This window comes from Carcharodon carcharias, chromosome 3 (assembly GCF_017639515.1).
Source record: "Carcharodon carcharias isolate sCarCar2 chromosome 3, sCarCar2.pri, whole genome shotgun sequence".
Lineage (NCBI taxonomy): Eukaryota > Metazoa > Chordata > Chondrichthyes > Lamniformes > Lamnidae > Carcharodon > Carcharodon carcharias.
The window spans coordinates 55,405,862-55,430,079 of NC_054469.1; positions in this window are offsets into that span (position 1 = coordinate 55,405,862).

Consider the following 24,218-nt stretch of genomic DNA (forward strand, 5'->3'; position numbering starts at 1 on the left):
TCGGTGATGGAGGGAGTGAATGTTTGTGGATTCTCTGTAAATCAAGGGTTTTTTGTAAGATGCCAACTATGGGCAGAGTTTTGCTCTTGTTGGGTGGGCTCGGTGGGGGTGGGCGGGGGCGGTTGGGAAGATGGCCACCGCCCGCGATTAGGGCTGGACCGTGATTTCACACTGGCGGGGCAATTAAGGCCTGCCCAGTGTGCAATACGAGTGGCAGCACGAATGAGCACTTGAAAATCTCCCTGAGGTACAGAGCTGTCTCAGGGAGATGAAGAGTATTAAAAATTACAAATAAAGACTTTAAAAATGTTATAAAACATGTCCCTCATGTGTTTTATTTTATTTCTATTTGATGTTGGAAACCTCATCCTGCCTGTGGATGAGATTTCCAAAAAAATGCAAAGGCCGCTTAGCCTTTTCGCCTGCCTGCCAACCGTAAGGTTGGATGGGCAGTGAAAAAATTAAGTTAATTAATACTTTAATAGCCTTAATAGGCCTTGTAATTGTTGGTGGGTACGCTGCCGATTCCCGCATGCGTCCTTTGACCGAACTATCGCGCGACTGTGCTTTGACATCGAGCAACGCGTCATTTCACGCTCGAGCGGGTCGGACAAGCACCCACCTGCCGAGATGAAAATTCTATCAAACTAAGCAAAGGGAGCAAAACAAAAATTGCTGGCATGGCAGTATCCAAAGAGAGAAACAGATCTAATGGACTGAATTTTACAGGGGTGGGGTATATTGCCCACCAGCAAGCTGATTGATAGGTTAGAGGCTATTGAGGTGAGGAAACCTGCAACAAAAAGCCATACCCAAGGAGAGCAGGAGATCTTAGGGGAGTGGGATCCTGATCACGAGGTGTGGGGAGTGGGGGTCATCCAAAGGAGATTCGAGGTAGATACAAATTTGGGTTGCTGTCCACTGGTGGTTTGTTGGGATGTTTGATAGTGATGGGTGGGAGCAGGCAATTGTCAGCAACATCCTACAGCGGAGGAGTGAGCAGGCAGAATATTGTGGGGGACAGATGGCGAGGAGTGTTACTGGGTACATGATTGGGCCTGGAAGAAGACCTCCTGCTTCTTCTGGCCCACAAGCTGTGTTTTAAAAGCACTTACCTCATGGATTCAGCCCTTTTAGCTTCCCTTCATCTGCTAGGTTTCCCAAGCCCTGCGGGAGTTAAAAGCAATGAGATAAAAATAAAATTAATGTTAAAATGAAGGGGAGCAGCCTCACTATAACATTTAAATGATTAACCTGCCTTCAATGAGCACATTGATTACCTTGTGGTCATCCCAATGTTCACTTGTTCCAATCAAAAGTGGATAGATTTGAGGCTGGCTCCTGTTTCATACATGTTGAATTTTAAAGTCTGAATAGACAACAACACTTTTTGGAGTCAACATTCAGCCCTATTTCAGCTTGATGAACCTGAAATGCTAACTCTGTTTATCTCTTTACAGATATTACCTGTCCTGCTCAGTGTTTTAGCATTTTCAATTTTCATTTCAGCTTCCCAGCATCTGTTGTGGACAGACTCAGAATGAAAAGTTCAGGAAGGATTGGCCAGGTCTGCTCTGCAGGTGCAGATGAACTTTGAAACAGTTCAAGCCCATTTTTGTCATGAATGCAATAGTCGGGGCTTTCATTTCAACACTGGAATGGAGGTAAGAAAAGCTTTTGGAGATAAGAAGGAACAGAAGAGGAAGTCCAAAAACATGTCACAGTAGCAACAATGTAATGGCAAGAGTGGAGAAGTGAAAAGCATGTTATGGACTGGAGAGTTTTTTTTAAACAGCAATGAGTTCTCCTCTTGCCACCCATCCATAAACAGAAAAGTTTTATGATTTTGATTTGCTACCCCCTTTATAAGTGGTGGCGTATTACCCAACCTCTCAGTTTTGGTGCGATCCAATTTTTAGTAATAACCCCACAGCGAACTCGAGATAGGATAAACTCAATGGGTTAGTTTATTTGCACACATGCAAAACACAGGAGGATGGTAGCAATGTCACCTCCTTTGCACTCAGCAGCAAAAGAGGGATAGAGAAAAAAAGAGATTTACAGGACGAAGACCACAGAGAAAAGAATTATTGGCCAGGACTTTGCTCTGGCTGGGTGGGCTCGGCGGGGGTGAGCGGGAGTGGTCGGGAAACCTGCAATCGGAGTCCGGCCGCCATTTTGTGCTGGCGGGCCAATTAAGGCCCACCTAGTGTGAAACGCGTGCTGCAGCGCTGAGCGCTGCCTGTGTGGGGAGGGAGGAGGGTGAATGGGGAACTTCGATGCGTGTGCACGGGTGCGCACAGTAAAAGCTGCCTGAGGCACAGAGCTGCCTCAGGGAGATGATGATTTTGAAAAATAAAAAAAGAAATAATTTTAAACTGTTAAAAACATGTCCCCTCATGTGACAGGAGGGACATGTTAGAAATTAGTTTGAAAATTAAAATATTTTTTTAAATGATGGATTGAAACCTCATCCCACCTGTGGCTGAGGTTTCGCAAAAAATGCAAAGGCCACTTGGCTTTTTCGCCTGCCCACCAACTGTAAGGTTGGACGGGCAGCGAAAAATTTAATTCAGTTAGATTTTTAATGGTCTTAATAGGCCTGTTAATTGTCGGCGGGCGTGCTGCCGACTCCCGCACATGCCCGCTGACCGAAATATCGTGCGAGTGCGTGATGATGTCAGGATGCTCGCCCGACGTCACTGCATGCCTTTTTACACTTGTTCGGGTCAGGCATGCACCTGATCGATGAGCAGAAAATTCTGTCCAATTGTTTCACATGAGTCCAAAGTCCAGAATCTAAGATTTTTTAAATTAATTCACGGTGATGTGAGCTTCGCTGGCTAGGCAAGCATTTATTGCCCATCCTTAGTTGCCCTTGAGAAGGTGGTGGTGAGCTGCATCTTGAACCGCTGCAGTCCATGTGGTGTATGTACATCCACAGTGCTGTTAGGAAGGGAGTTCCAGGATTTTGACCCAGCGACAGAGAGGGAACGGTGATATATTTCCAAGTCAGAATGGTGAGTGACTTGGAGGGGAACTTCCAGGTGGTGGTGTTTCCATTTATCTGCTGCCCTTGTCCTTCTAGATGGCAGTGGTCATTGGTTTGGAAGGTGCTGTCTAAGGAGCTTCATGGAGGTCAGTAGATGACAATTGATGCTGTTTTTTACTTTTACAGTGGAATTGACCTCAGATAAAGCATGCAGAGCTGAATTGATCATGTAAGCAATGGTATAGAAGTTCCAGCAAAAACAGTGTAGATGGAGCCTCTTTTCTGTGCTGCTGCTTGTAGATGGCAGACTGAGCTTTGCAGTTCCACAAGGCAATATTACTGGTTCCACAAATGAGGTCCATGTCACATGACTCCCATCTCTCCAGTTTGGCTTTGACAAAGGGTGTGCATCCCTATGTCTAGTTACCTAAGATTGCTAAGTGTTCCAACCATTAAGACTTCAAAGGGTTGTTGCAAGGCCTTTTGTCCTAGCAGATGAATAAGCTCCTGTGGCCTGGCTTGGCTAATGAAATGCTGATGGCCTTTGTCTGTTTCTCTTTGAATTTAGTCTCTGCAGCTCACCGGGTGTTATTAGTGTCTCCAGAGATAATGAGGTGCAAGTTCCTGTGATACCGCTAGATAGCTCCTTTTGTTTAAGGGCCACAGACAGACATAGCTTCAGCCATTTTAAAAGGTCCTTGTTCAGTTTTTAAAATTTTAGAAATTAGCCATGAGGATATTTATATATGTTTTATAAAAATATATAGTGTGAGTCTCGGTCCCCAGGCAAGAGCCAGTCATCTATCAGATGAAAAAAATGTTAGAAGAACCTCTCTAGGTATATCTTACAAAATGAATAAATTGTACATTTAGAGAACCAAGGAATCTGCTTATCTCTTCATAAGATGCATTAAAACACCAAAAATGCATTTATAAGCTTGTTTCATTGGACTGGAATGAGAGATAATGGAAAGAAAAACTTCTGTGTGTATTGTTTTCAGCTAGACATTATGATTGATGTAAAGGTCATATGGAATTTGAAACTATTTCCATCTCCGAGAGCTAAGGCCATTGGAGACAACAAAATAAGCAATTGCACTGAGTTGATAGTATCTTCCAATGGGATTGATTGCCACAGGCTGGAGAGATAATGGTAAAAGTATCTTCTGAAAACTTGGTAAACATGAAGCAAAGTAAATGCTCCTTCCTTGCAGTGGTGAAAATGTTTTGCTTACACAGACTTAGAAGTCAGTTCAAGCATTCTGCTATATGGGACTGCAAAGCACAGAGTATTTATATGTAAACACCGTCACTGAGCCTCAACAGAGTGCCCTTCCCTGCATTTGAAAAGCCTTGCAAATGAGATATGTGTGAGGTAGCTTTGTGACTCTTATGCTGGACTCTGCTACTTCCTGCACATTGGAGATGTCAATGTGGAGGGAACATGAATGTAATGGCGTTTGAGGCAACAAATCTCTTTTCCAGTTGGGAGTCTAACACTTCAGATGTCTACCCAGAAATGCTTCTATTCCAATCAATACACTTACATTTGAAAGCACTGGGTTCACTGTTCAACTGTTTTATTTTGCCATTTAGCTTATTGCTGTTTGTAGGTCCTTGCTGTGTGTAAATTGACTTTCATGTTTGCCTAACTTACAACGCTGACTATAGTTTAAAAGCACTTGCTTGTTTGTGAAGCACTTTGGGACATTCTATGGCTGTGAAAGGGGCTGTACAAATGTAAGTTCCTTCTTCCTATAATGGAATTAGGTATCCAAGGAAGATTAAGTGGGTTAACACTGAAATAATGTCTGAATCAGATAATTAAAAAAAAACAGAGACAGACAGGAAAATAATAAACTTAATAATGGAATGGGAGATGGAAAAGCGAGAAATATAAACATATAGGGGAGGAAAGGGCTTTATTATACCTTAAGAATAAAAATGTATGTTTTCATTATTATGGCGAGTATGTTGAACTGGATGTGCTGCATAGGGTGTTGGGGGTCGGGGGGGTGGTGGTTGCTGGGGGTGGGTGGGGAGTTTCTGGGGTGGGTGTCAGTGAGGAGGGTCGGAGTGTTTGCCGGGGGTGGGTGTCGGTTAGTGGGGTGGGTGGCAGTTTGCTAGGGTTGCAGGAGTGTTTTCATACTCTGATATAATTAAAGGACAGTGCAAACATTGAGGTAAGTGTAGGGCAATCAGCCCAAGTTTTCACGCTGACAAGTCCCGGCAGGATCGTCAATATATGTTTCCCCAGAACCCACTCAGTCAAACTGCAACTTATGGATTCAAGGTGAAGTGGGCTCCCCAGAAGTTGGGGTGCTTTTGCGGCCCTCAGTAATAGCAAACTTTTCAGCATTCACTGCTATTGAGGCTGCAAGATTTGGCCATTAAGATGGGGAATTGATAAAATTACAAGAGGGAGAATGACCTTTGCTAGAAATAAGGCTTGCTTCATCTTGAATTATCTTCCTGAATCATTTTCTTTTCCCATTCACCCTCACTTCCAACAAGAAGAGTGAGGAGCTCATGAAATGTTTTGTCACTAAGATTGAGGCAATCTGATAACCTGCCTCTGCCACGTCTTTCCCTTCCACTAGTCCACCTGGACAAGCCTATCCTCCCCTCTCTTCTAGCCCTGAATTCTTATCTTTCTCGGGATACCCTCCTTTCTTGCCTCATGCACTCTCTGAGCTCATCTTGTCTATGAGGCTCACCTCTTGCTCCTTTGGCCCTATTCCATTAAACTACTACTACCCCTTCTGGGCCCCATTTTAGCTTATATTGTAAACTGTTCTCTCTCTTCAGGTGTTGTTCCTCTCTCCTTTAAATCTGCTGTTGTCACTCCTCTCCTCAAAAAAGCAACTAATTGTTGACTTAATCATCCTTGCAAAGAACTGCCCATCTCCAAATCCCCTTTCTTCTCTAAAGTCCTTGAATGTGTTGTTTTCTCCCAACTTCATTCTCATCTTTCCCGGAACTCCATGCTTGAAGCCCTGTAATCAAGTTTCATCCCTTGCCAAAGTACTGAAACAGCTGAAGGTCACAAATGACATACTGAATGGATTTTCTGTCCCTCCGTGCTGCTGAAGTGCAATGGGCAGGCAGGTGGAGCCTGGATCCAGGATTCCCACCCCCATTTCTGCACCACCAACTTTCTGCAATGCAGGAGGCGGTGACATAGTGGTATTGTCACTGGACTAGTAATCCAGGGACCCAGGGTAATGCTTTTTGGACCGGACTTCAAATCCTACTACGGCAAATGGTGAACTTGAATTCAATAAATACCTGGAATTAAAAGTCTAATGATGACCATGAAACCATTGTTGTAAAAACCCATCAGGGGTTCACTAATGTCCTTTAGAGAAGGAATCCTGCTATCCTTTCCTGGCCTGGCCTACATGTAATTCCAGACCCACAGCAATGTGGTTGACTCTTAAATGGCCTAGCAAGCCATTCAGCTGTATCGAACCACTACAAAGTCTCAAAAAAGGAATGAAACAGGATGGACCATCCAGTATTGACCTGGGCACCAGAAAAGACAATGACAAATTCATCCCTGTCGACCCTGCAAAGTCCTTCTTATTAACAGCTGGGAGCTTGTGCCAAATTTGGGAGTGCTGTCTCACAGATTAGTTCAAGCACAGCCTCACATAGTTATCCTCACGAAATCATACCTTACAGATAATGTTCCAGACACCACATCACCATCCCTGGGTATGTCCTGTTCCACCGGCAGGACAGACCCAGCAGAGGTGGTGGCACAGTGGTATACAGTTGGGAGGAAGATGCCCTGGGAGTCCTCAACATCGACTCCAGACACCATGAAGTCTCATTGCATCAGATGAAAAATGGGCAAGGAAAACTCCTGTTGATTACTGTGTAACGCCACCACCCCTGCCACTACCCACACCTCCCACCCCTCAGCTGATGAATCAAAGCTCCTCCATATTGAATACCACTTGGAGGAAGCACTGAGAGTGGCAAGGGTGCAGACTGTACTCTGGGTGGGGGAATTCACTGTCCAAAGTGGCTCGATAGCACCACTAGAGACTGAGCTGACCGAGCGCTAAAAAGGCATAGCTGCTAGATTGGGTCAGCGACAGGTGGTGAGGGAACTAACAAGAGACATACATACTTGACCTCATCCTTACCAATTTGCCTGCCACAGATGCATCTTATCATGACAGCTTCAGTAGGAATGACCACTGCACAGTCCTTGTGGAGACGAAGTTTCGTCTTCACATTGAGGATACCCTCCATTGTGTTGTGTGGTACTACGACCATGCTAAATGGCATAGATTTCGAACAAGCTTAGCAACCCAAGACTGGGCAACCATGAGGCGCTGTGGGCCATCAGCAGCAGCAGAATTGTACTCAACCACAATATGTAACCTTGGCCCGGCATATCCCCGACTCTACCATTACCACCAAACCAGGAGATCAACCCTGGCTCAATGAAGAAAGCAGGAGGGCATGCCAGGGGAAGCACCATGCTTACCTAAAAAGGAGGTGTCAACCTGGTGAAGACGTAACACAGGACTAGTCGCGTGCCAAACAGCATAAGCAGCAAGTGATAGACAGAGGTAAGCAATTCCACACCAAAGGATCAGACCTAAGTTCTGCAGCCCTATCACATCCAGACATGAATTGTGGTGGACAATTAAATAACTCACTGGAGGAGGAGGCTTCACAAATATCCCCATCCTTAAGATGGGTGATCCCAGTACATCAGTGCAGAAGATAAGGCTGAAGCATTTGCAACAATCTTCAGCCGAAGTGCCAAGTAGATGATTCACCTCGGCTTTTTGTGGAGGTCTCCAGCATCACAGATTCCAGTCTTTAGCCAATTCGATTCACCCCATGTGATATCAAGAAACGGCTGAAGGCACTAGATACTGCAAATGCTATGGGCCCTGACAATATTCCGGCAATAGTACTGAAATCTTGTGCTCCAGGATTTGCTGCACACTTATCCAAGAAGTTCCAGTACAGCTACAACACTGGCATCTACTCAGCAAAGTGGAAAATTACCCAGCTATGTCCTGTACACAAAAAGCAGGAGTAATCCAACCTAGCCAAATACCGCCCCATCAGTCTACTCTTGATCATCAGTAAAGTGATGAAGGGGTCATCAACAGTGCTATCAAGTGCACTTGTTTAGCAATAATCTGCTCACTGACGCTCAGTTTGGGTTCCGCCAGGGCTACTCCACTTCTGACCTCATTACAACCTTGGTTCAAACATGGACAAAAGAGCTGAACTCCAGAGGTGAGGTGAGAGTGACTGTCCTCGACATCAAGGCAGCACTTGACTGAGTGTGGTATTAAGGAGCCCTAGCAAAACTGGAGTCAATGGGAATCACGGGGAAAGCTCTCCACTGGTTGGAGTCATAGCTAGCACAAAGGAAGATGGTTGTGGTTGTTGGTGGTCAATCATATTAGCTTCAGGACATCACTGCAGGAGTTCTTCAGGGTTGTGTCCTAGGCCCAATCACCTTCAGCTGCTTCATTAATGGCCTCCCTTCCATCATACGGTCAGAAGTGGGGATGTTCGTTGATGATTACACAATGTTCAGCATCATTCACGACTCCTCAGATACTGAAGAACGTCCAAATGCAGCAAGACCTAGACAATATGCAGACTTGGGCTGACAAGTGACAAGTAACATTTGCGCCATACAAATGCCAGGCAATGACAATCTCCAACAATAGAGAATCTAACCATCGGTCCTTGACATTCAAATGCATCGCTGAATCCCCCACTATCAACATTCTGGGGGCTACCATTGACCAGAAACTGAACTGGACTAGCCATATAAATACTGTGGCTACAAGAGCAGGTCAGAGGCTCAGAGCCCTATGGCGAGTAACTCACTACCTGAGTCCCCAAAGGCTGTCCAGCATCTAAAAGGCACAGGTCAGAGCGTGATGGAACCCTCTCCACTTGCCTTTATGCATGCAGCTCCAGCAACACCTTACAGAAAGCTGCCTGCTTGGTTGGCACCCCATACACAAACATTCACTTTTGCACTACCAACACACAGTGGCAACGTTGTGTACAATCTACAAGATGCACTGTAGGAACTCACCTAGACTCCTTACACAGCACCATCCAAAACCATGACCACTGCCATCTAGAATGACAAGGGCAGCAGACACATGGAAACACCACCATCTGGAAGTTCCCCTCCAAGCCACCCACCACCCTGACTTGGAAATATATCACCGTTCCTTCACTGTTGCTGGACCAAATCCTGGAACTCCCTCCCTAACAGCACTGGACCAGATGGACCACCTGGACCAGATGGATTACACCCCAGAGTTCTGAAGGAGGTAGCTGAAGAGATAGTAGAAGCATTAGTGGTGATCTTTCAGGAATCACTGGAATCAGGGAGGGTCCCAGAGGACTGGAAAATCGCTAACGTAACCCCCCTGTTTAAGAAGGGAGTGAGGCAAAAGACGGGAAATTACAGGCCGATTAGCCTGACCTTGGTCGTTGGTAAGATTTTAGAATCCATTATTAAGGATGAGATTTCAGAGTACTTGGAAGTGCGTGGTAAAATAGGGCAGAGTCAGCACGGTTTCATCAAGGGGAGGTCATGCCTGACAAATCTGTTAGAATTCTTTGAGGAGGTAACGAGTAGGTTAGACAAAGGAGATCCAATGGATGTTATCTACTTGGACTTCCAGAAGGCCTTTGACAAAGTGCCACACAGGAGGCTGCTCAGTAAGATAAGAGCCCATGGTGTTAGAGGCAAGGTTCTAGCATGGATAGAAGATTGGCTGTCTGGCAGGAGGCAGAGAGTGGGGATAAGGGGGTCCTTCTCAGGATGACTGCCGGTGACTAGTGGAGATCCGCAGGGGTCAGTGTTGGGACCACAACTTTTCACTTTATGCATTAATGATCTAGATGAAGGAACTGAGGGCTTCCTGGCTAAGTTTGCAGAGGATACAAAGATAGGTGGAGGTACAGGTAGTATTGAGGAGATGGGGAGGCTACAGAAGGATTTGGACAGGTTAGGAGAATGGGCAAAGAAGTGGCAGATGGAATACAGCGTGGGGAAGTGTGAGGTCATGCACTTTGGTAGGAAGAATATAGGCATAGACTATTTTCTAAATGGGGAGAGAATTCAGAAATCTGGAGTGCAAATGGACTTGGAAGTCCTAGTCCAGGATTCTCTTAAGGCTAACTTGCAGGTTGAGTCAGTAGTTAGGAAGGCAAATGCAATGTTGGCATTTATTTCGAGAAGACTAGAATATAAAAGCAGGGATGTGCTGCTGAGTCTTTATAAGGCTCAGGTCAGACCACGTTTAGAATATTGTGAGCAATTTTGGACCCCGTATCGCAGGAAGGATGTGCTGGCCTTGGAGAGGGTCAGAGGAGGTTCAGGAGAACGATCCCAGGAATGAAAGGCTTAACATATGAGAAACATTTGAGGACTCTGGGTCGATACTCGATGGAGTTTAGAAGGATGAGGGGAGAATCTGATTGAAACTTACAGAATACTGAACGGCCTGAATAGAGTGGACGTGGGGAAGATGTTTCCATTAGTAGGAGAGACTCGGAGCCAAGGGCACAACCTCAGAGTAAAGGGAAGACCTTTTAGAACAGAGATGAGGAGAAACTTCTTTAGCCAGAGAGTGGTGAATCTATGGAATTCATTGCCACAGAAAGCTGTGGCGGCCAGGTCATTGAGTGTGTTTAAGACCAAGGTAGATAGAGAGGCTCTTGATTGGTAAGGGGATCAAAGTTTACAGGGAGAAGGCGGGAGAATGGGGTTGAGAAACTTATCAGCCATGATTAAATGGTGGATCAGACTTGATGGGCCGAATGGCCTAATTTCTGCTCCTTTGTCTTATGGTCTTATGGTCTTATGGATATACCTACACCACATGGACTACAGTGGCTCAAGAAGGCGTCTGGCCATCAGCTTCACAAGGGCAATTATGGATGGGCAATAAATGCTGGCTCAGCCAACAAAGCCCACAACACTTGAATGAATGAAGAAAGGAGAGGGGATGGTTTGGGAGTCCTCATGCTGCTGTCCCAATATTGCCAGTACCATTGTGGAAGTGGGCACTTCAGAACTTCCACAATTTTGATGGAGGCAGTTAAAAAAGTGACATAAATCACTCCGGCAGAGAGAAATTGTGAACTATGGGTGAACCATGGTTTAGAGGTGGGAACGATATGAAAGGTCAGTGCAAATGGTGTTGCCTACTTCATATGTCATTATGGAATGCTGTTGCTTAAGTTATATCTATTTTTACTAAAGTGTGTGATGAAAATATTTTGATTTGAAAAGTAAGTGACCATTAAACATATGGTTGCCAGTTTGTTACTTCTGACAATTGTTATGCTTGCACAGCATTGTGAAACCCTTCAGGTGCATTAGAATAGAATATCCACTGGATAAAGTCCAATTGTGCATTGTACAATATGAAAAGGCAAGACCCGTTTGTAATCCAAAGCTGATTGTGTGAAATGTCCACATTTTCCATCAATTTTTCTTGAAGTTCAGCTTAGCCATCTTTAAGGCTATTTCAAAGCTTTAACAGATGTCTGAGCTTTTGCCTGTCTTCAAAGGCTCCAATGGATTCTGTTTAACATGGTTTGTTTACACCGTGATCCAAGGGGGTGTGAGCTTGTTTTTTTTGACAGTTTTATGAACTCTTGAAGTGGATTTTTTAAAAGTGACTATTCAAGAAACCGTTGAAAAACTTATAAATCTGTCAAAATAAAGACTGTCAAATGCTGTTTTAGGGCTTACTTGAGTTCTGTTTATAGTGAATACTTGGTGAGTGAGATGGGGGTTGAGGGGTCATTGATGGGGTGAAGGGCATAAGGGTGTATTGAGGGAAAATGAGGAGGTAAGGGAGGGTAATGGGATATTGGGGACAAAGGGAGACAGGCCTGGCTCAATGCCTCTGGTGACAAGCCCAACACTATACCATCACAGCCTCCACCAGATGAAAATCCCATCTGTTGTCACTGCAGATAGGAAGTGAGATTGTGACCTCAGGAAATTTCCTGATTCCCAATTCCTGCTTCAAATGTTAAGATTCAGCCCCTATGTGACTGAAACAAAGGTAAATTACCCCTCACCCTTCTTGACTTGTCTGTAGTCCTTGACATGGTTGACCACACCATCTGCCTCCAACACCTCTCTACTTTCATCCAGCTGGGCGGGACTGCTTGCACTTGGTTTCATGCTTATCTATCTAATCATAACCAAAGGATCACTAGCAATGGCTTCTTTCCTGCTCCTACACTATTACCTCAGATATCCCCTAAGGATCTTGGCCTCCTCTTATTTCTCATTTCCATGCTGCCCCTTGGCAACATCATCTGAAGGTACAGTGTTACTTTTCACATGTACACTGACGACACCTGGTTCTTCCTCACGGTAATTTCTTGACTCTCCATTGTTGCTAATTTATCAGACTGATTATCCAACATCAGTATCGGACAAGAAGAAATTGTTTCCAATTAAATATGAGCAAGACTGAAGCTTTTGTTTTCGATCCCTTCTCCAAACTCCATTCTCTAGCAGCTGACTCTGTCTTGCTCCCTGGCAACAATCTGAGATTATGCAAATCTGTTCATAACCTTAGTGTCACATTTGATCATGAGATCATCTTCCAATGTCAAACTTGTGCCATCGTTAAGACTGTCCATTTCCATCCCCTGTAACATTGCCTGATTTCACCCTTGTCTCTGCTCATCTGCTGAAACCCTCATTCATTCCTTTGTTACTATTGGTGGCCATGCCTACAGATGCTCTGGCCGGAAACTCTGGAATTCCTTCCCTAAATCCCTCTACCTCACTTTCCTCCTTTAATACACTCCTTAAAACCTACCTCTTTGACCAAGCTTTCGATTATCTGACCAAATATCTCCTTATGTAACTTGGTGTCATTCTTTGTTTTATAATGCTCCTGTGAATCACCTTGGGGTGTTTCATTATGCTAAAGACACTATATAAATATAAGTTGTTCTGGATAAAGGCTTTCAAACAAGAAGAGCTTTGATTTCAATTTATTTGTGAAAATTGTCCACAACTATCTCAATAACAGCTTTGGATTTTAGAGTTTTCTTTTCATTCATGGAATGTGGGCTTCGCTGTCTGGGCCAGCATTTATTCCCCATCCCTAGTTGCACTTGAGAAGATGGTGGTGATCTGCATTCTTGAACCGCTGCAGTCCATGTGGTGCAGGTACACCCACAGTGCTGTTAGGAAGGGAGTTCCAGGATTTTGATCCAATGACAATGAAGAAACAGCGATATATTTCCAAGTCAGGATTGTGAGTGACTTGGACAGAACTGCCAGGTGGTGGTGTTCCCATGCGTATGTTACCCTTGTCCTTCTAGATGCTAGCAGTCATGGGTTTGGGAGTTGCTGTTGAAGGAGCCTTGGTGAATTCCTGCAGTGCATCTGAGGAACATATTTCTTATGTTCTCTCTCACCATCCAGTCTATATGTGACTCCAGTTTGAAACTCTGTTGTTGACTCTTAATGCTCTGCCCTATTGTAAAAACAATTGCATTAAGAAGGCCCACCACGGTTGCAATAAGAAGGCCCACCTGGATGCTGCTACTGTGAGTCAGTGGTGGAGGGAATGAATGTTTGTGGATGTGGTGCCAATCAAGAGGGCTGTTTTGTCCTGGATGGTGTCATGGGAGCCGCTCTCATCCAGGCAAGTGGAGAATATTCCATCACACTCCTGACTTGTGCCTTGTAGATGAGGGACAGGTTTTGGGGAGTCAGAGGGTGAGTTACTCGTCGCAGGATTCCTAACCTCTGTCTTGCTCTTGTCTCCTATTGGACACTGAATTTTAAAGTTAGCACTTAAAAGTGATTCCTTTTGAACATGCAAGAATTACACCACCAGCATGAATCTTTTTCCTGTGAATGTTCTCATGTGCATTACTAGTTGCCATCAACACAAAGGGAGCATCGCAACTGAGCAATGCTTTTAATTTGCTCTTGAGATGTGGTAACACTGGAAAGAGTGCATTTACTGTCTGTCTCTAGTTACTTCAAGAAACAGTGGCGGGCCTTCTTAATGCAATTGTTTTTGCAATAGGGCAGAGCTTTAAGAGTCAACAACAGAGCTTCAAACTTGAGTCACATATAGACTGGATGGTGAGAAAGAACATAAGAAATATGTCCCTCAGAGCAGCAGTTTCTTTTCCCTGAAGGACATTAGTAAACCAGATGGGTTTTACAACTCGGGATCTTAGATTAGATTACATTCTCCACTAGGACAGAAAATCTGGGCTGCACATATACAATTTCCTAATATAATCCCATGGCTGGGCCACGAATTGGTCCATTTCTTTGGCAGCACCCAAGCTGGTTGAGAAAAGGATATAGTTAGGTTAAATGAGTGGGCAAAAATTTGGCAGACTGAGTATTAAGTTGGAAAATGTAAGGATGTCCAGGAATAATAGGAAAACAGGGTATTATTTAAATGGAGAGGTACTGCAGAATGCTGCAATGCACAGGGATCTGAGTGTCCTTGTACATGAATCACAAAAGTTAGCATGTAGGTAAAGCAAGTAATTCGGAAGACAAATGGAATGTTGGCATTTATTGCAAGGGTGATGGAGTATAAAAGTAAGGGAGTCTTGCTACAATTGTACAGGACATTGGTGAGGCTGCACCTGGAGTTCTATGTACAGTTTTGGTTCCCTTACTTAAGGAAGGACGTACTTGCATTGGAAGAAATTCATAGGAGGTTCACTAGGCTGGCTCTTGGTTTGAAGATGTTGTCTTGTGAGGAAATGGTGAGCAGGTTGGCGTTCAGAAGAATGAGAGGTGACCTTCTTCAAACGTATAAAATTCTGAGGGGATTTGATAGGGTAGGTGCTGAGAGGATGTTTCCTCTTATGGGGGAATCTAGAACCAGGGGGCAGAGTCCAAAGAAAAGGGGTCCCCCATTAAAATGGAGAACAGGATGAATTTCATCTCTCAGAGGGTCATCATTGGAATTATCTTTCCTCAGTGGAGGCTGGGTCATTGAATATTTTCAAGGCTGAGTTGGGTAGATTTTTGACAGGGGAGTCAAGGGTTTTGTGGGCCAGGCAGGAAAGTGCAGTTAAGGTTACAATCAAATCAGCGATGATCTTATCGAGTTGCAGAGCAGGCTCAAGGGGATGAGTGTCCTACTGTTGCTCCTGTTTCTTTTGTAATGTATTGGAAACACACCAATGCCAGGTTCCACGCATTTAGCTAGCTAGCATTATATAGATATCTCCCTGCTTCATTCTCCTATGTACAGAGAGCTTTCGGTCACCTGTAGGGTGGAGTATCAGGACGTGAGATGCTATACTCTAGAGGAAGTCAGATTTTTCTTTTGGAGGCTGAATTAAGGGACTGTGTGGCTGAAAAGCGCTTCCTGAAATGCTCTCTTCAGCCAAGGGAGCTGAGAACTTTTCTTGGAGAAAGCAGTATTTTTATTTGAGAAAAGCTGCAATTTTTGTGATAAAGGGAAATACTCCAAATAGAGTATCAGCTAGATGGAGCAAGTGGAAGTGGTCACATCTGAGCGGCAACTGGAGAAAGGGGAAGTGAAGGTTAGGTGTGCAGTTGTTGCTGACTCATGATTTCATACATTAGGTGGGCTGCATATTGTGCTGCGCACATTAATCAGAATGCAATCCTTTTTAGAATCTTCAGATCTCCTTCCATGTAATGTTACAGAACACACAGCAGTGGGTCTCTGGCATCTGTATGTGATTCCAGGGACTTTCAAAGCACCATAGAGTGACAAATTTAAAGTATTTTGCAATTTTGCAAAGAAGCACTAAGGAAGGAGGGCCCAAAAATGACATAGCCATATCTGGCATTTTTCAGACGTCAATTGAATTGCAATTTTCATGAGTCTCTTAACTCCTGTCTGCAGGAACTAACAGGTAAGCCCACGAGCACTTTGATCAAAGATGTCATGCTTTTACCGTGGCCGAGGGTCCATAACCACAGAGAATTTCCTGGGGGAAACCTAGATGGGGACACTTTCTAAGATGAGGAAATTATCTACTCTGCTCTTCCCAATCACCCACTCCCAGAGGTTTGCAAGTAGGGGACAACAACCATCAACCGGCACAGATATTGAGATACAGGTAGCCGTCGTGCAATCATGTCATGACCCAGCAGAAACAGGGCATTTGCCACAGGGCAGTCATGGGATTTCATTGAGGAGCTTTTCCCACTGAGATGACATTTAGAAGAAGCAGTGGATTGAGAAGTACACAATCTGTGCTGGAATTTTGTCTCCAAATAGAGGGAGGGATTGTGGTGCAAAACATTGCACTTAGTGTTTGTTTTCAGAGAAACAATTTTGCTCTGCCTTCCTGACCCCACTGCCACATTCAGGTGGTATTTTCGCACGTCGGGAAGACCTGATGTAAAAAACACAGAATCAGCTCTTCCAAGGTCGGGCTTTGCATTGTGAAAACATACATTTCCTCACAAACAACATTTTCGTGTAGTGGCATAGGGTTTTGGAAGCCCTAAAAAAGTCTCCTTGGAGAGTTTGCGACCACTGAGGGGAGCTTGCTGTGGAGTTGGGAGCATCTGATAGGTAGGTGTAAAATGCTTTGACCACCTTCAAATGTCACTATTAGATCCTGTACTGAAATGTGCATGTGTTTTTGATGTAATGATTCATCATAAGGATTTGTCCAGGAAAGATAAGTTGACTCTTAGATTGACCAGCAACGTGTAATGGTTATCATGTTTTACAGTACTTTTCATATTTTCAAAAGTTTCATAATGCATTAAAAATATTTAAAGTCTTTTCAGCCTCTGCATTCATGTTTTTTGTTGTGATTTAAATCAACTGACAGATCTGGCTGTTTAAAAAACCATGCTATTGAAAGTTGAAAAAGATCTCAGCATCTGCTTCCCTCTATTATTTGACAGGCCATCCACTTTGAAATGGAAATTGGATACCATTCTGTCCTGTCAGGTTTAGGCAATGTAGCTGGAAGCTTTTGTTATGACAGCTGTAGCCATTATGAATGCCTGGCTGGGTTTCAAAAGTTAACAATTGTTTCAACTTAGAAGGTAGTCTAATGACCCAAGAATGATTGACACTTTTACAAGGCATTAATATGCTTTTTTATGTGGTTTCTTTGCAAACCTAAAGGATTATTTTTTTCACATTGGGGTAGGTTTTTTCTTTCAGCCTGTTTGAATTCAGGTTTTTATTAGATTGTTCAAGGTTTATTTTTTCCAGTGATTTTAAAATAATTCCCACTGCCATTGCATGGTTCATGAGGATTGTAAATAATGGATCCAGGGTGAATGGCTAAGGAGAAGATGTGGGGGCATAGGGGTGGCATGGGGGGGCTGGTGTCTGAGGGAGCATGGAGCAGCATGGAGATGGTTGGGGGTGAGAGGGCAAGGAGTAGCTATGACAATTTGAGGGGGCATGGGGTGGGATGGGAGCTGGGTGAGGGGTAAGGTTTAGCTGTTGGGATCTGGGCAGTTGTATTGGAGAACCAAAGAAGGCCTTCTAACTGGCCACCCCTATGCCCCCACATCTTCTCCTTCGCCATTCACCCTGTATCCATTATTTACAGTCCTCATGAACCATGCAATGGCAGTGGGAATTATTTTAAAATCACTGGAAAAAATAAATCTTGAACAATTTAATAAAACCCTGAATTCAAACTGGCTGAAAGAAAAAAAAACTACCCCAATGTAAAAAAAAAATCTTTTAAGTACCCATTAGGTTTGCAAAGAAACCACATAAAATAGCATATTCTATTATTAATGCCCTGTAAAAGTGTCAATCAACCAAAGAAGGTCTTCTAACTGGCCTGCCTCTGCACTCACACTCTTCATGCACTCCATCGTTGCTTGAAAAATACACTGTGAACCTGACCCCAGCGTGAAAAGGCAAAAATCATGGGTAAAATCCCATTTGGGTCAGGTGTACATTGAGGAAGTCGCAAAAGTATGCAGGTTGGGTTTTCATGAGACAAACACAATTCCAGCCCTATATGTATCCTACATTTATCAGCAAAGGCAAGCACCATTCAAATCAGAGATACATGTAGAATAGAGAGATAAATGTTTGTTGAATACTTGATGTTCTAAAGTAACAAATGACCATTGGTGTTGAAATAAACATGTAAGGATGATAAGTGAAGGAATCATCATGCTGCTATAGGAGTAGAAAAGAATACAGCAGAGTTCATATTGGGGCTGTGGAGTAGTTGATTTTACCTGACATCAGAAGCACTGTTTCAACATGCCAGTGGTGTTACATCAGATTCAGGTGGTCACATGCACTTCATTGTATGCTTTTTAATGCTGGTGTGGGAGTTCCTGGATATTAGCCAGGGCAATAAATGGCATTTCTGGTCCCCAGCAGTCACACTTCCATTTGACGTACTCCTTTAAAGAGCTGTGAAAGTGTTGTGGCCATTTTGCAATCACCTTCATTATTTGCTTCTGGTGGTCTCAGACTACCAAGAGATTAATTGAGTTAGTGAAATCCTTCATGATTCAACTAAGTTACAGAACTCTGATGGAAAAATGGATGCCATCAATGTTATCCTTTACTTTTGGAGACCTGGTAGTTGTGCAGTGCCCTCTTCCATTGTTCCTCCCATCTTTTAAAAAATAAGATCTCCTCTCTGACAAACATTGCTGTGTGCTCAGTGAATCAAGGGCTCCACTTCAGAACAGCACAGGGAATCCTTTACATCAATTTACATAATTTTCAGGGGCAGCAAATGGGAGGTAGGGAAGGTAACTAGAGGTGGGTGAAGGAAGTAACTTTTGAGGAAGCTTTGGAAGGAGGGGAGAGGTTGAGGATTAAGGAGAGAGTTCCAGGTTGCAGTTATTTGGTGGTGAACCGACATGAATAAGCTCAGCCTTTAGAATGAATGCACATACAGTAAATAGTTGATATCTTGAGATGATTTCAATGAAACATTTAATCTTTGCATTCAGGTAAACTGAACTTCATACTGTACAATGTCATCAGAGCTCTGTTAAATGAATGCTTTTGTAATTGTTACCAGGATCCATTGTTCTCTACATACAGTAACCAAAGAATCAGCCATTAACTCAGAACTGTATCTGTATCACATGCTCACACACTCTGTTGTTGGCACATTGAAATCATTTAATCTCACAGAGAACTAGGGAGGAACTTATTTGTCTTGCTTGCTCCTCTGTTCAGTTGAGATCAATCACAGCTTCCCTCACATGGCAGACAGCTCTTTAATTGGATTCCATCTGTAACATCTGAAGTATTATTTATCAAGAAAGGACTACAAAACCAAAGCGAGCCATAAAAAAAAACCTGATGTGAAATTCAGATGGTTGAAGACTGCAGCATTCCTACTTGGTGAAGCACATTAACCTTTTGAGTACTGAATAAACTTCTAGTTTATGAGATATAGATATGTTTATTCCTCACTTTTTTTTATAAAGTCTGTCCTTGAAATGTTTAATCTCTCTAGAGACAACCCTCATCTCTAATCTCTCCTCCTTACTAAAGTTTTGAAATGCATTGGTGCCATTCAACTTCACGTCCACCTCTCCCATCAACTCCAGAGGTAGATCTTGATGCTGTGTGGCAATGTAAACCAAGGGATAGCAGGTCAACAACCTGTGCGATATCTCTCCCATCTTTATTTCTATTGATGTTACTTCCTCAGTACTACACTGGATTATGTGCTCTTGAGTGCACCTGAACTCAAAACCTCTGGCTTAAAGGTAGTGTGTTACCACTGAGACAAGGAGTGAATGAGTGATCCTCTCCACTCTGCTTCCAACATCTGATTTGTGGATGTATCTCCCCCTAAGCCCAACTGAAGTCACAGACTGTATTTTCTGACTCTGGCTCTGGTCTGCTGATCTCTTCTCCCAAGGGCTTTGCCAGGCATCTCCTGTGTACACAATTCTATATCTTTATTTTTAACTCATGGAGAGATAAATCAGTAACAGCGTGATATGCCAATTTGTTTGTCGCTTGAAAGGATTAGACTGGGAAGTAGCTGCTGTTCTAACCTTGTTTACCTGACAGTGGAACAGGCAGAAGATCAGTGATGAGGAAAAGTGCCTCAGTGAATTGAGTTTTAGAGGGGAAAAGCATTTCAGTGAGTGGGAGCAGTGTTGAGGAGGAGAGCGCTTCAATGAGCTGGCCGTTAAAGGAGCAAAGTGCCTCAATGAGTTGTGGGAGTTCAGTGGGAGAGTCTCTCAGTGAGCTGTGCAGTATGAGTAATGGGTGTTTGCAGGATAGCTCCTGTGAGTTAATTTCAGGTTAGAGAGGGAAGAGCTTCAATAAAAGGGGAAAATTGCATCCGTAAGTTGTGCAAACAATTTGCTGGTTGAGTTCGGGTATTAGAGTTATTGTCCCTCAGTGACTGTGGTGGTGGTTAGCAGCAACAAAGTGCCTCTTTGAACTAGGAAGGAGTTCTAGGGGGTGAATGCCTCTGTGAACAGGATTGCAGGGGGTGGGGGTGGGCTTCGTTGGGGGGAGTGGTTTAAGGAAGCAGTATTTCTGTGTTCTGGGGTTTTGGAGGGGAAGAATTCCTCCTCTGGGTCAGGAGAGGGGGGACCATTAGAAGGATAAAAGTGAACTGGGAACTGGGGCTTGCAGGAAGAAATTAACTGTGAGTTGTGAGTCGTAGCAGTCCAGTGCATTGGTGAAAGATAAAGAAATAAGGAACTCATAAATAATACCTTATTGCATACTCAGGAAATCCCAAACCAATAGGTTATTGTTGTTACGTGGGTAAATGGTCAGCCAAGTTGAGCAAAGCAAATGGCAAGATATTCTTTGATGGGGGTTGATTGAATGTGGAATGTTGGCTAGGAATTCTTTCAGATTATAATGTTACACTTTTTAATTTATTTTAGAACATGGTATGATAAACCATGTAATTATAGGCCAGCGAGTCTAACATCAGTGGTAAGGAAACTATTGGAAAAAATTTTGAGAGACAGGATTATCTCCACATGGAGAGGCAGAGATTAATCAGGGATAGTCAGCATGGCTTTGTCAGGGGGAGGAGATGACTATTTGTGTAGCTGAGGGTAGTGTAGTTCATGTAGTCCACATGGGCTTCAGTAAGGCTTTTGACAAGGTCCCAGAACGGTCAAGAAGGTAAGAGCCCATGGAATCCAGAGCAATTTGGCAAATTGGATCCAAAATTGGCTTAGTGGCAGGAGGCAGAGGGCGATGGTTGAAGGTTGTTTTTGCGATTGGAAGCCTGTGATGAGTGGTGTACCGCAGGGATCGGTGCTGGGACCCTTGCTGTTTGTAGAGTACATTAACGATTTTGACATGAATATAGGACGTATGATCAGTAAGTTCGCAGATAACACGAAAATTGGTGGTGTCGTAAATAGTGAGGAGGAAAGTCTTAGATTACAGGACAATATAGATGGGCTGGTAAGATGGGCAGAACAGTGGCAAATGGAACCCTGAGAAATGTGATGTGATGCATTTTGAGAGGACTAACATGGCAAGGGAATGCACAATGAATAGTAGGACCCTAGGAAATACAGAGGATCAGAAGGACCTTAGTGTACATGTCCACAGGTCCCTGAAGGCAGTAGCACAGGTAGATAAGGTGGTTGAGAAGGCATATGGGATACTTGCCTTTATTAGCCGAGAGATAGAATATAAGAGCAGAGAGGTTATGTTGCTGTATAAAACATTAGTTAGGCCACAGCTGGAGTACTGTGTGCAGTTCTGGCACCACACTATTGGAAGGATGTGATTGCACTGGAGAGGGTGCAGAGGAGATTCACCAGGATGTTGCCTGAGCTGGAGTGTTTCAGCTATGAAAAGAGGCTGGATAGGCTAGGCTTGTTTTCCTTAGAGCAGAGAAGGCTGAGGGGGGAACCTGACAGAGGAATACAAAATTATGAGGAGCATAGATAGGGTAGATAAGAAGAAGCTTTTCCCCGTAGCTGAGGTGTCAATATCAAGGGGGCATAGATTTAAAGTAAAAGGCAGGAGGTTTAGAGGGGATTTGAGGAAAACTTTTTTCACTCAGAGGATGATTGGAATCTGGAACACACTGCCTGTGGGGGTGGTAGAGGCAGGAACCCTCACAACATTTAAGAAGTATTTAGATGAGCACTTGAAATGCCATAGCAAACAGGGCTATGGGCCAAGTGCTGGAAAATGGGATTAGAATAAATAGGTGCTTGATGGCTGGCATGGACACGATGGGCCGAAGCGCCAGTTTCTGTGCTGTATAGCTCTATGACTCTGTGGTAATTATTGCCCACCCCGAGTTGCCCTGAGGACATTGAGTCAGCCACATATTGTGGGATTGGAATCACGTGTAGGCTGGACCAAGTTAGGATCACAGCCTCCCTTCCCTGAAGGAAATTAATGAATCCAACTGCATTCAGGGTCATTTATGCTGCTTTCCAAAAAAATTATCAGAATTATAAAATTCAAATTCATAGATTGGTGGGATTTGAATCACAAGAATGGTGGAATTTGAACTCTCAATCTCTAGAAAGCCAGTGCAGTTCCATAACCAGTAGGCTACTGTACCCAGTACAGTTTATATCCATCTTAGGTGGTGGTTGGGACTTTGGTTTCACACTTCAATTAAAATATGGTACCTTTGACAATGCAATACTATTAATTGTGTTTATTTTTTATGCAGGTGATGGGTATTAACTGGTTATTTGCTTGAATTCCTATAAATAGACACAGGCTGAAATTATGGTTGTTGAGTTTGGAGGCGCATTCTTGTCTTGTGTAACTTTGTAAATATATATAAAAGTTTGTAATGATTAGCTCCAGTTCTATCCTTCACTAATTGAATTTCTGAAATATAACAGGTGCTTTTTCGTGCTCTGCTGAAGTGTCAGCTCAGATTATGCACTCAATCCTAGGTTTGAAGTCATAACTTTCTTTTCTTTCCATTTATACTTTCTGACTCAGAACTGAGCATAGTACCACTGAACCAAACTAAAGTGGGCAGGGGAGACCTCTGTAATGGTGGATGTATGTAGCTTGACTGATGTTGTATGACTGAATAGAAAATAAACATAACAAGGTGTCAGGAATATATCATTTATTAAGATAGAAGTCTTTGGGATTAGGGGGCAGATATTGGGTTGGATAAGCAATTGGTCACATTCTCAAAGACAGAAGGATGTTATTAATGATTGGTAATGATTGCCATGGTTACTAATGGAATCCCACAGGGATTGAGTGTTAGGACTTTTGCTCAGCACAATCTTTATTAATGATCTGGATGGAAGTGTTGGAGGGCTTGTCTGCAAGTTTACATACAAAAAGATACAAAATTTGTACATGTGTTGGGACATTAGATTTGAAAAATAAGTTACCTCTTTCAGATTCAAGGATGTTTGTATCTGGCAGATATAATTTAATATAAATGTAATGCTCAGCAAGTGGTTGAGAAGTGTGGTTTTTCTTTTTATTTACAGGAAAGAAGCTTAATGAGCCACCTGACAGGACTTCTAGATTGTGAAGAGTTACTATAAGCTAAATAACAGTGGACCACTTCAATTGTTTGGCATATAGTAACGGGCGGAATTTTCCAGACATCGAATATTTTTGGCTGTCGAATCTGTTTACGGGCCAGTAACCTGGCTGTCAGGGGACGGTGTCTTCTGGGTCAATTTTTAGAAGTCAGAAATGAAATAAAGAGACCTGCGATTAAGTACATTGAGTATATTAAGTACAGTGTTAGTCATGTCACTAGTGAATAGAGACCGGAGGAAATTGATCAAGTGGAGTGAAGCTGCTTGACTTTCCTCTTCCTGTACAAGCCTGAGCTGGGAATGTTTCATTCTGAGATTTGGTGACAAAAAGAGAAGTGCGCTCAGTTAATCCTCTGGTCTAGTGCAATACTGGAGGGGTGTACTACCAAGTTCAAATTCTGATGAAAGGTCATCAGCCTGAAATGTTAACTCAGTTCCTCTCTCTACAGATGCTGCCTGACCTGAATATTTCCAGCATTTTTTTAATTCCAGATTTCCAGCATCCACGGTATTCTGTTTTTCTGGTGAAGTGAAATCTTGTTTGACTGTTTAGTACAATGTTGAATCACATGGCACTATTTGAAGAGCAAGGAATTGTCCAGAGCAACATTTTGGTCTTAACCAAAACCATCAAAAACAGAATAATTATGCTTTCATCTCAGGATCTTGTGCATGATTATTACTGCATGCCAGCTGTGGCTCAGTTGGTAATGC